This window comes from Ochotona curzoniae, unplaced genomic scaffold, assembly GCF_017591425.1.
Source record: "Ochotona curzoniae isolate NIBS_2020 unplaced genomic scaffold, NIBS_Ocur_1.0 scaffold_2683, whole genome shotgun sequence".
Classification (NCBI taxonomy): Eukaryota; Metazoa; Chordata; class Mammalia; order Lagomorpha; family Ochotonidae; genus Ochotona; species Ochotona curzoniae.
In genome coordinates, this window is record NW_024467100.1 from 9,175,699 (window position 1) to 9,187,867 (window position 12,169).

The window sequence follows — 12,169 nt, forward strand, 5'->3', positions numbered from 1 at the left end:
CACTTGGGTGAAGCAAGTGGCAGAAGTTGCCAGGACTCTTCCTACCATGACCTACACCGGAGCCAACAGTGTGAGTGCAGGCAACATTGAAACCCAGCTTGATGCCTTGAACTCTCCTGCTGGCTGTGCTGAAAACCTGAAACTCCCGTCTTAGCATGTCCTTCAAACCATGGTGGGTTTACAGGATCTACCTGCAGACAAACAGGTCAATAAGCAAGAGTGAGGACAAAGAATTCTGAGGCTGCCTAGGAGACTACCGGGAACCTTGTTTACTGCATAGTGCAATACTCACTGGTCACAATGATGTAACAATCTAGGGGTTGTAGACGTGACAAATCCACAATGTTTCTGATGTTTTAGTCCAGGAATCTTAGGAATCTCTCACTCATAATGATGATGTGCTCACACATGCATGGATTTGAAATTGGCACTTGTGCTGGAAGCTGGGAGCTTGGTGTTTAGCCCAGAGATGTTTTCACTCCAACAACCATCTTCATGCCCTCCTGTTGTGTATGCACACTGGATGGGTGCTGGCTCCTCCCACAGCTGGCCTGCTCCTCCTGAGGGGATAGAGGAAGTTGCACACAATGACCTCCTTCTTGTGCATTCTCTCCTCTCTTCCCACCCTATATCGCCCTCATGTGACTGGAAACTGCAGCAACAGATAAGAAGTCCCCTTTGGAGTGAGGTGTTCTATGATCTTGGCATCTGGGCACAGTTCTGTGTACTCAGGGCCTGTGGTCGTGTTACCTGGGCTCAGCTGCTGGTACAAGGCACTCTGACATCCTGCACATCTCGGCCAGTTGGTCTCAAAAGTTGTGGCCGTGGCAGTTGTTACAGCCATGATGGGTGAGGAGGTTGGTGAGATGCTGTTGGAGGTGGTGGGCTGCGTGTCTCCCCTCTTGTGAGTTCTGCCTCAGCTGACTCAACTCTAGGTCCTGATCTTGAAGGAGGATTTTGGATTCTCTAAGTGATGAGAGAGAGAGAAATGGATCTATGCAAAACTGAAGAGGCTGGATCACATGGCTTTGAGGTTCCTGTAAGACGATCACTAAGGTGCCCCACATGAATGCTAGTCTCAGTGTGTTGCCCTGCCTGAGCAAAACATAAAAGGGAAGATGAAACCTAACCCCACCCTGGGGTCAGACTCTGCTGCAGTAAGGTTCCTGGGTGCTTTCTCATGTCTTTCTTCTGTCATGGGAGCCAGGAGTCTTCTGAGAGTTGCTTCAGTAGAAGCTCCTCCAGTTTCCAAGTTTAGCCATGGGCATGTCAATGTAAAAATGCATATAGTGCTTTGTGCAGTAATGGGCATTAAACCACAGCAGAAATGTGACTTGACACAGCTGGTGTTCAGGATAAAAAAAAAAAAAAGAAAAGAAAGAAAAAGATCAGATTCCTGATTGGGAACGTGAGAGGAAGAGAGGTGGTGTTTTACTCAGGACAGATGACAAATGTTAGTCAGCAGAACATTAACAATAACAGAGGAGGAGAGGATGACTCAACAATATTGTCAGAGTCATTCACACCCTCCTTCCGTGTGTTCACACTGCATGGATGCTGTCTCCTCACCAAACAGTCCCTGTTCCTACTGCAGAAAGGAGGGAGTTGTACACAGTGACCTCCTTCCTGTCATTCTCCCTTGTCTTCACACCCTCTCTGGCCCTAATGTAACTGCTACTGGAGTCATTGGAGAGAAGTCACTTTGGGAGTGGAGCATCTTGTGATAATTGACCCTGAGTTGTTCCTTTTCATTTGGGTACTTCATGTCCATTCACAGTATCTTGTGGAAAGGAAATGAGACTTGCAACAATTGTGTCTATCATGTTCTATTTCTTTGTATTTACTTTAGAAATACTTGTGAGGTAAATACCCACCCTGCTCTTGGCACAAATGAATTCTCAGCTCTGCCAGTTGCACTGCCCACCAGAGAGATTCATGCAGCTTGACCTGCTGCCTGCCCTTACCTCCGTTTGTTGGTGACGGGTGGGCTTTCTGCCAGCTGCTCCTCCTTGCACTCTGGCTTCTGCCCTGGCACAGGCTCCATGATGACTTTGTACGGCTCCCATTCTGAGAAAACACAGACCATTCTGCCTCAGTAGACAGCTGCACAGGCCACTGAGATGGTTGTCTTCAGCAGAAGAGACAGGGTCCACCCTGGAATGAACCTGGTGTCCCTCTGTGAGCAGACTTCCATATCTATTTCTCAGCGGCTCAGATGTGTACATTTATAATGCTGAGCATAGAGCAGATCAGCAAAGGGAAGTTATTCACACCACGAAGCCTGACTGGATGATACAAATGGTGTTGGGCAGAGATAATCCATACCCTTTGGTGTGTCTTTGAGACCTGAGTCACTTTACCAAGCTTGTGGTCTGCCAAGCCAAACACTAAGCTTGGGCACGAGTCTCCAGTGTATGTGGGAAACACCAGGGATGGCATAGGAGAAGGGTCTTGTGTGCTGGCATTACAAAACCAGTACACCAAAGTCTCACTGATAAAGCAAGAATCATCTGAATACTCATGCAGAGTATAAATCTTAGACCACAAATACCTGAAACAAACAACTCATTCACTAATATATTGATGGATCACCTAACAAAGTCCACTGGGAGTCTAATACCATTCAAACACATGCACAGGAATTACCCGTGGGTTCTGTATCACTTAGTGGGTTGACTCTGAGTCAGAGAGGTGGGTACTGCTCTGTAAGATATTAACACAGGGGGCACTGAGAATCAGAGAAGAATGAAACCTGGCCAGGGTTCTGGAGACCAGCCCAGCAGCCCTGCTCTCTACATATTGTAGTATCATGATGAGTCTATGGTCTAAAGTTTATCCCTGTTTTCATGTGATTCTACTGAGGAGTGGAAAAGGTACCACTCCAGCATAGCTTATGTTTTCTTAGAACACAATTCTTCCTTTCCCTTTTTCACCTGCTTCAAACTTTTGTATGAGAAACATCTCCTCCAGTATACTTTTAAGAGAAAGCTGCATGTATGACAGAAGCCTGCTCCTAGTCAGAGATGCCACGATCTCCCTGTTGTTCAAGCCCCTGTTTCCTAGGACTCCTTTGTCCCCACTCTCAGGCTGATAGAGAAGGCAATCCAGCCTGAAACATGGCCTGAAGAGAAGAAGCTCAGTTTCCTCGAGTAGGACTTCCCTCTCGCAGCCTCGATGCCCACTCTTCTCCTGTGTCCCCCATGCAAGAATAGTGTCAGAGAAGAGCAGATGTGTTTGTGCTTTTATCCCCTAGATCCTGTACAGACCATCACATTTCCATCAGTTTCACCAGCTCACTGATGTGCCAGATGAACCTCTGTGGAGACTAACAAGATTGTGATGGTGATGTTACATGTCTGCAGGCTTTCCTGGGTCCACGGAGGATCCCAGCACAAGACTCTTCCAAATATTCGAGAAATAAATAAGCTGTCCTGTACCCATAGCAGGAATCAGTCACAGGGATTGTAACCCAAGTCCCAATCCACACCTCATCTCATTCCTCAGAAGCAAGACCACCACTCATCATCTCCAGAACTTACGGTATTTTTGTAGCTGTTTGGCCAGGGCATAGGCAGTAGCCTCAGATGTTAGAAACGTCTCTCTGAGATCCTCCACCTGGTGTTGAGTGTTGGCCAGCTGGGAAAGACAAGTGCTGTTTTTCTAGGAGGTTCCTTTGGACCCTTGATCTGATGGAGTCCTGGATGATCCTGCCATGCTGATGGTTCTGGCAGTCAGTAGATCCAGGGTCTGGACAGTAGAAAATCAAACACATGATTGGTTTAGGTAAATGAAGTACAGAACTTTCTTAATGTGTAATGTCATCCTTAACTTGTTATAGTATGCTTTGATGAGCATCCAACACTTAAGAGATCTTAAACACACACAAAGCAGGATAAAGTTGACAGAGCCCCGAGCTCATGGACCTACCGTAAGAATGATTCCAGCAGAGTGAGGTAGGGAGGGTCCAGTACCAGTAACTGTCTGGAGTTGCCATGACAGTATTAGAATGTGGAGGGTGTCATAGGTCTCTGCTTTTCAGTTGGCTAAGGCTGCCTGATGCTTATGATTTCCTGGTCCTGTCTGAAGTGCACTGCTGACACAGGGCATCCTCTTACCCATTCTCACTAGTTGTGGACAATGGTGCTGATCACTAACCCATTCCTTTCCTCAAACTTCACTGACATTCTGTGTTTGGCAAAATGAGTTTCCCAAAAAGGTTCACTTTCTTCTCTCACTTTAACATTGATTGAATGCTACCATATCATAATTCTTTATCCCAGGTGCAAAAACATTGTTTCCAAAAGAAGAATGGTCGGGTGTTTGCATAGCTGGTAATGTATATCCTAGGACACTTATATCTGAAATCCAGTGCCAGAGATCAAGTCTCAGCTTTGTTCATAATTCCAGCTTTCTGCCAAAACACACCACAGACAGTGCTTGGTGATGATATAATTTTCCTCCAATTGAACTAGCTGTGTGTTCCATACCTCCTGAGTTTCTACTTCCTGTTTTGGTCTTATCCAGAGTCATTTTGGGCCTTTGTGGAGTGTGACATTGGTGATAGATATGTTTTTCTTGTTGTCCTTCAACCAGGTAAAGAACATGAAGCAATTTAAGCCGTTTTTATTTATGAAAAAGGCAGTGTTCTCTTGGGAGTTCCTGACTAATAGTATACCATGACCATCGAGGGGATGATGTGTGCTGTGTTAGTTAGAAGCATCAAGAACCACTGGAGACAGTCTGGTTAAGCACATATGTTTATTGTAACACAAGCAGAATCCTACATAGACTAAGCATAGGGTTCTGAAGGCAAGATGGAGATATAAGGTACGAACAGATTTAAACTGCTGAACAATCATTAGCCAGGTTGCAGCTAATGATCCCAGGGCTGATTCCAGGATGTAATAGAGGACAGGCTGACAGCAGTGGGCTACCTGGAGTCCTTTCGACTTGGGGAAGCAGCGTAGAGAACAGAGCAGAGTTGCAGTCACCAGATAATGCAGCAACAGTTGTCAAGTGGCAATTGGAGCTCCACTGGCAGCCACAGCTCCAAAGGCAGCCAGGCGGGTAAGGGAGTTCACTGGGAGTTCAGGAGGCGAGCACAGGTAAGGAAATGCTCGTCCTGCTGATTTGGTTGATGCGGCCATGAGCAAAGACAGAGCAGTTGACTCCAAGACATGGTACAGGAACGGGGTGGATTTCACAGCCCAGACATCCAGACATGAAAAAATGCTCAGATTCCCTAGAAAATAGTTTTAAAAATACAAATAAAAATCACAGTAAGATTCAAACTTTCTCCAGTGAGACTGGCATTCTCAAAACTCTACCAACACCACCTGCTGAAGTGGATGTCGGGAGAAAGGTACCCTCCTTCACTATTGGTGGAAGCCTAAGCTAGCACAACCATTGTGAAGTCAGTTTGGTGAGTGCTAACAACTCTGCAACTTTACCTGCTGTATAACCCATGCTAATCCTTTGTTGGTAATGCATCCAAAGAAATTGAAACCTATATTTGCAGCAGCACCATCCACAATGCAAAGACGTAGAGACAACATAGATGCCTGTCTGAAGTGGAGTGGATAAAAAAGCATGGTATATCTACTCTAAGAATACTACTTGGTCTCTAAAATAATGATTATCTACCATTCCAACCAAATGTTCCCACCTGCAGATCTTTGTGCTCAGGGAAAGAATTTAATCCCAAAAGGACAAATGTCATTATGTTTTCTCTGATATTGGGCAAGCTCCTTGCAAAATACAAGATCAAGACCGCTTACAATACTTTTGTGCTACATCTCAGGGGTTTTGATATCCATGTTTTTATTTTCATTTGTTCTAAAAAGTTCTTTATTTCTCTGATTAAAATCTTCATTTTGTCATACAGTAACATCATTTCCTTTGGCAAGGTCATGGATATTGTTTTTTCTTCAACAACACAAGTCATCATTTGTATGTTCTTTATCTTATTGTAAATTTGTAATTTTCTTCCTGTTACTGACTTTGTTTTATGGCTTTTCATTTAAGTGAATTTATACTAATTGTGTAACAGAGACTGTCATATGCAGATATGAAGATACAAAGAAGTAAGCATCTAACTTCCAAAGCAAAGATGGATGCCCAATGAAACTGTTTAATCTATCTTGAGAACAGGGTGCTGGACTCCCTGCCATTGTCCATACCAACAATGTATGGCTATACTAACCAGAGTGATAGACTTATGACTGTTTAAGAAAAACTTCACTTTTGTAGCAATATAGGATACACGTTACCTGAGCAGGGATTGGGAAAGAAATAGGGGAAATCTCAGAACCTATGTAAATGCATCATAAAATAATTTGTAAAAATATTTTTGGTTATAATTTTGGAAATATGTAGAGGTAAGAGAGGAGAGAAAGAGAATCTTCCACCCACTGCTTGACTGCCTAGATGGCTGTGATGGCCAGCAGTGAGCCAAGCAGAGGGACTGCTATTTATTTGGACCATTTTGTGCTGGCTTTTAGGCCAGTAGCAGGTGACTGGATTGGAAGCCGTGTAGCCAGGATGTGAACAGGAGCACCTATGGGATGTTGACATTGCAGGCTGTGGCTTTACCCTCTTTACCACTGATACAGTCTTAGTAAGCCCAAATCAACATATTGAGCTGGTCCAACTTTGTGCTCTCTGTTCTTTCATCCTGCATCTTTGGTAACCCTTCCTACCCTCATTATCCAGATTTATGTCTATACAAATCAAAAAGAACAGTATTGCTTGCAGAGGCAATTGACCCTCCACTCTGATCATGCTTTGTGTCTCATCTTTGGTAGCATGCTGGGAAGCAAGTCTAGTTATGGGTCTAGAAGCAAAGAAGACTGGTTGTGATCAGATAGAGAATTAGTGAGTATTTTGTTCTATGTCATCTCTCTTTATAGATGAGTTAATTTGATCACTTCATCTAGAATATTTCTGCTAATACATATCAAGTACTATTTCATAAATTTCCTATCTATTATCCCTGCACCAGAGAGGAGATCTTTACAGTTTGCTCAGGCAATACAGGGTCAATCTCTTCAGGTGGAGGCATAGAGATCAATATCACTGCTCTTAGGAAGGTTTCCTTTGCGTGCGCACACACACACACACACACACACACACACACACACACACACAACTCATCAGAATACCAGAGCTCAATGTCCCTAGCAGAATCAGGATTTCCCACATACTGCCAACTCAGCTTATTCCCCTATATCCATTCAGAGCCTGTCCTTTAACCAGACATTCTGAAAGGCTGTTAATTTGGCTGTGTAATCTAGTCTTCACACCACAAGATTTTCCAACTGATTTTCTTCTATCTCAACTCCAAGCCTGCTGGACATAGAAGTCACTGGACTCGCTTGTAACAAACCCAACTACTTGGGGAAACAAGACAGTCTAACATGCTCTCAGTCCCAATTTTCTGAAGGAGCTAACTAGACTTGAAACTGGGGACCACTATGATACCAATCATCGCTGGCCAGGGGGATAAGATTACGTTGTTCAAAACTGTAATGATCTCTCTATGCACATGTTGGGTATATTTTCTAGGGACAGAAAGGGCTCAGAGAAAAATTCAAAGAAGAATTTAAAATACACAACATGTATAATAAATCTAAAATTATGAATAAGATAATCTCATTTCCTTATAAGCATAAAAATGCATGGAGACATAACAGGAAGGCAAATGATACCAGAATTTTTCCTTAGCTCTTAAGCAGTGGAATTGATTTTGAAAAATACATTATGATAAGCTAACTGTGATGAATAAACCACCCTGACGTTTCAGAAGTTTGGCATAATTTATGTTTACTTATCACTCATGTCACATGCCACAAGGTTTGGGGTAAGACTCAGACCTAGATGGATTCCAAGTTATTGAGAGATCCAGACTCCTTTCACCTTCCACCTTTGCCCACTCCCACAAATTCTTGGGGTCCCCTCCAGCCAGTCCAGGCACAGGGAGAGGTGAGTATGAACAAAGCAAATATTGCTAACTCTCCTCATGTGGAATTGTCACAAACCATCTACAGTGTGAACATTTGATACATGACAAGTCCTTGCGTGGAATGGTGTCAATTCCATCCATTGCTCTAGTCAATGATTTTTTTTTCACAGGCCCTCATTATTTCATCTTGTCACACAGTTTGGGAAACCTTCTTTTTCTTCAGTGTTTCACATCCCCTGTTAAGACCTGGTCCTCCAGGAAGACACAGTCTATCCCCAGGTGGTGACTCAGGGAATCACAGCTTTGCCTCCTGACTTCTGGTCACATGTTGGGCTTTCTTCCTCCCAACTTCCTCCCATGTCAGTGTATCCTTCCTCCCACTTACTGCCTTGCTGAAACTGTTGGATCATCCTGACAGAATTAGTCATGGACCAAAGACTTGTGTGATTCCAAGCTAGAAACATAAACAGACTCAGAAGAAGGAAAGCAAAGTAGATGTGGGACTAAAAGACATGACATCAGGGTTGCATTGTTAGATATATGAGAGTCACAAGTGCAAGACAGCAAAATTGGCCTCCGTTTCACGGGAGTAGGATGCAGACAGGGAGAATTGGCATCCAGGGGAGAGGGAATTATTGTGTTTGCAGACAGGTTCTACCTCCTAATCTTGTCTAAAATGCCAACACAGAGAAGTGGGTAACGTTCTTCTCCATTAGCAGGAAGAACATATCACAAGGAGACTGAGATCTAATTTATTAGACAGTGTAAGGTGGTCATAGTGTTAGCTGAGCCTCAGAGCCTGAAGCTTTTGTTTTCACAATGGACTTTTGATTCTCTCGTTAGTATCTATCTCCCTGTCTTGTCTCACCCTACAGGCCTCAAAATGTTAGCTTCATAAAATGAAAATGATGTTTTCTAGTTGACATCAGATACCTTGTTGGGCCTCCCCAGCCTCATTCTGGGTCTGTTTTGGAATTTTGTCAGTAACCTATGAGTTTTCTGTGGATACAATAGGATGTATTTATGAGTTTGCCTCCTGTTCAATGCCAATCATGTTGGCAGGCTATGTAAAGATGGACAACAAAGATGTGTTACTGCAGTATCCAGAGGAAGAAGCATTCTTTGTGGTCAGGAAAAAGTCTAGAACCACAGGACACCGATCTGCTACTGAGAAAATGGTTTACTTTCACCAAGAAGAGTGCTATGTTATTTGACACTTGAGAAAAAATAGAAAAAAAGACTCCACAGATTCGCTCAAATTCTCAATTTCCCCAATTTCTGTGAAATGGCCTAGCCACATTTGCTCTCCAGGGCTTTTCTTGTTGCTTTTCTTTGTTTATGGACGTGGATCTTGCCTCGGTAATGGTCAGCACCTCTGGTTACAGTGGCAGACCTGTGGTTTCCAGGTTGCCTGAAGGGAAGCAGGCAAGGCCCAGAATCAGCCCACAGTGTGAGCTAGGAGTAGAGCATAACTCAGTGGAATGCTCTTCTTCTCCACATCTCCAGGCACATGTGCAGGTACTTGAACTTGCCAGCTGTAACGTCAGCACAGCATCCATGTTATTGATGTGTCAGGGAGTTGTGGCTAAGTTTTGAGACCCAGTGGGAGCCTAGTAGAAACAATCAGGAGACACACAGGGGCCGGTGGAGGCCAAGACAAGCATCAGGAAGACCAGGATACTAATCTGTAAAAAAAAAAAAAAAAAAAAAAGAAGAGGAAAATGCAGTTAGGTTAAGATGGTGATAGATCAAAAGGGGGATATTCTCGTCAAGCTGTGATCAGCTAAAGAAGAAGACAAAGCCAAATATAGGAAAGAGATCTAAACTACACAGATATCCCACCCTGTAAGAGCTGATTAAATTGGGGGCAGTTTCCCAGGGACTTTTCAACTCCCACGTGAGTCACAGAAAGTATTCATGCACATTTACATGTCATGTAATCACAACAATATTTGAGGTAAGTGAGATAGCTGTCTCTGTTTTACAGATGAAACACCGGGTTCACAGCAGTTAGATGACTCAGTTTGTATAACTTCCAAGTAACAGCAGCAGAATTCAAACAGAATCTTTTGTCCTGAAACCTATGAGGTTCTGCTCCCTACATTTCTTTGCCCACTATTAGTTTTAGCTTAGGTTCAGGGTTAGTTGTTTAATGAAGTAGCTTTATGCAGTCAAATCCCCATGTTTAGTACAACTGGGCATCAGGCCACTAATTCTCTGGAGTCAGCCTCGCAGGAGCTGCAAGTGAACTTCCTGGCCTAAACCAAAGCAGTGATTCTTATTTCACTCCCCTGAAGATACTCAGGGCTGCTATCCTGGCTTCCATGATAACATTGTCATGGACATTTGTAAAGGGTCCTCAATCATAGATCGAATAGCATATTTAATATGTATCTGATCAGAGTTTTTCAGAGATCTGACTTTGAGGCACAAGAGAGCTGATGATTGCCAAGGAACAATCTAGTTTCTTCTTCGTCATCCTTCTCTAAGGTGTCACCCTATCAAGATATTTGCTTTGCTATCACTATTAATTTCCCTTTTAAAAGCAGAACCTGAATGTAGATTTAGCAAGAGCATATGTGTTGTACTAAGTATTTGTTTAATAGAAGCAGAAGTGAAAAATGATCAACCAGCAAAAAAAACTATCAATGCTAGTCAACAAAACTACCAAAAGAATGTGTTAAAATTACCGTTTGAGTGAAGTTGAACATCTTTTGATTTCATTATTTTTTATAGTCCTAGACTATTTTCTTGATCAACTGTGGACTTTTTACTTTTCTTGTGGCTATTTTTATTTATTGTGGCATTAAGCCTTTACCACTATGTAAAAGGCCATTGTATATATATACACACAATCTTTAAATAAATGAATAAATAATATATTATGAAGCAGGCTTAAGCTCCCTGCTAGTCCAGTCCTGAGTTGGAATTGGAGCCAGGGAGTCTGCAAGCCCATGCCCTCAGCCTCTGTGCTATGTTGCTCCAGGATGGCACAGCTAAGTCTCCATGACTTAGCACACCAGAGACGTAAGGACAGCAGGGATGGTTTTAATGCCAGCACAATGTGGTTTGTCAAAACTGGTGCAGTGAGGGCAGTTGCATTTCCTGTATTTTCTCCCTGTAGATGCCACTCCCGTGGCTGTCCACACCTGTCCTCCTGCCTCTTGGATCCTGAAGAATAGGTGACTGTCAGGGCTTCATCACACACCTGAGCGAGGCCAGTGCGCAGATGTCATTTTGCGAAATCAGCCTCAACAAGTTCCCTCAGACTGGTGGGGTTGATGCTGGAATTTTAAGATATTTTCAGGACTCCACTCTTGTCAGTGATTAGATTTTCTGTAATAAATAATACTGGCTTATAAAATCATTATTAGTGGCTACCCAAGGATAGGTCATAGAGCATCATGGATAGGTGAAGTAACTGAAGATCATGGTGTTTAAGACAACCTGTTCCATCTTCAGTCTTCTCTCAAGAATAGTTCCAAAGTGTTTTAAGTAGTTCCCAAATATGGTTAGTGTTTCTTTCTCAGGAATATCATGGAAGCATTATTCTAAACATTTCAAGATTGTGTTTTAGCTTCCTAAACACAGGGTTTGAATCTATTTCCATGTGACATGATTTTGAGCTCCTTCTTTATCCTGGTCATTGTACAGGAAGGAGATGGGCAAAGAAATGAGATCAACAGAAGGGAATCAGCACAAGTGTTTATGGTGTTTTTTGCATAGGGAAAATAACAACTGAGCCTATCAAAATACTGCATCCTGGATGAATTCCTTATAGAAAGTCCAGGAGATGCCTGGGCATCCTAACATCTGTCTCAGATTATTAGGCCTTCTCCACCTGTGGGCTCTGTTCCACCTAGTCCCAAAACCCATCCTCTACAACACAGGTGAATATTAAGAGACTTGACTTATTCCCAAGTAGAATGATTGGTATGAGTCTCCCTGGACTAATAGCAAAGTCCATTATTGCAATGGATCGGATCTCACTAGCCCTTTGAGTTTTTCTTTGATGATGCAGATTCCAGCTTGACAGAGGACTAATTTTTTAGGCAGTGTTCTTTCTGGAGACCTTATTGCCCCTCTTCCTCAGGCCATACCAGACAAGGTGGACACAGTGGGCACAAAAAGAAGAGCCAAGAGTTGGCATTTCCAGTGGATTCACAAGCTCAATGACATTTTTGGCTGTGGGTAAAATATTGAATCTGT

At 43.1% G+C, this 12,169-nt stretch overlaps 1 long non-coding RNA gene across 1 annotated transcript; it reads right to left on the reverse strand.

Annotated features, from left to right (window-relative positions):
• Window positions 1–292: 292 nt before the first annotated feature.
• LOC121171464 lies at window positions 293–3,981 on the reverse strand. Its single transcript, XR_005886143.1, has 4 exons — window positions 3,928–3,981; window positions 3,540–3,747; window positions 751–966; window positions 293–560 (listed from the first exon to the last, which is right to left on the reverse strand). It is a non-coding gene; the product is annotated as an uncharacterized LOC121171464 (long non-coding RNA).
• Between the last annotated feature and the right edge of the window lie 8,188 nt (window positions 3,982–12,169).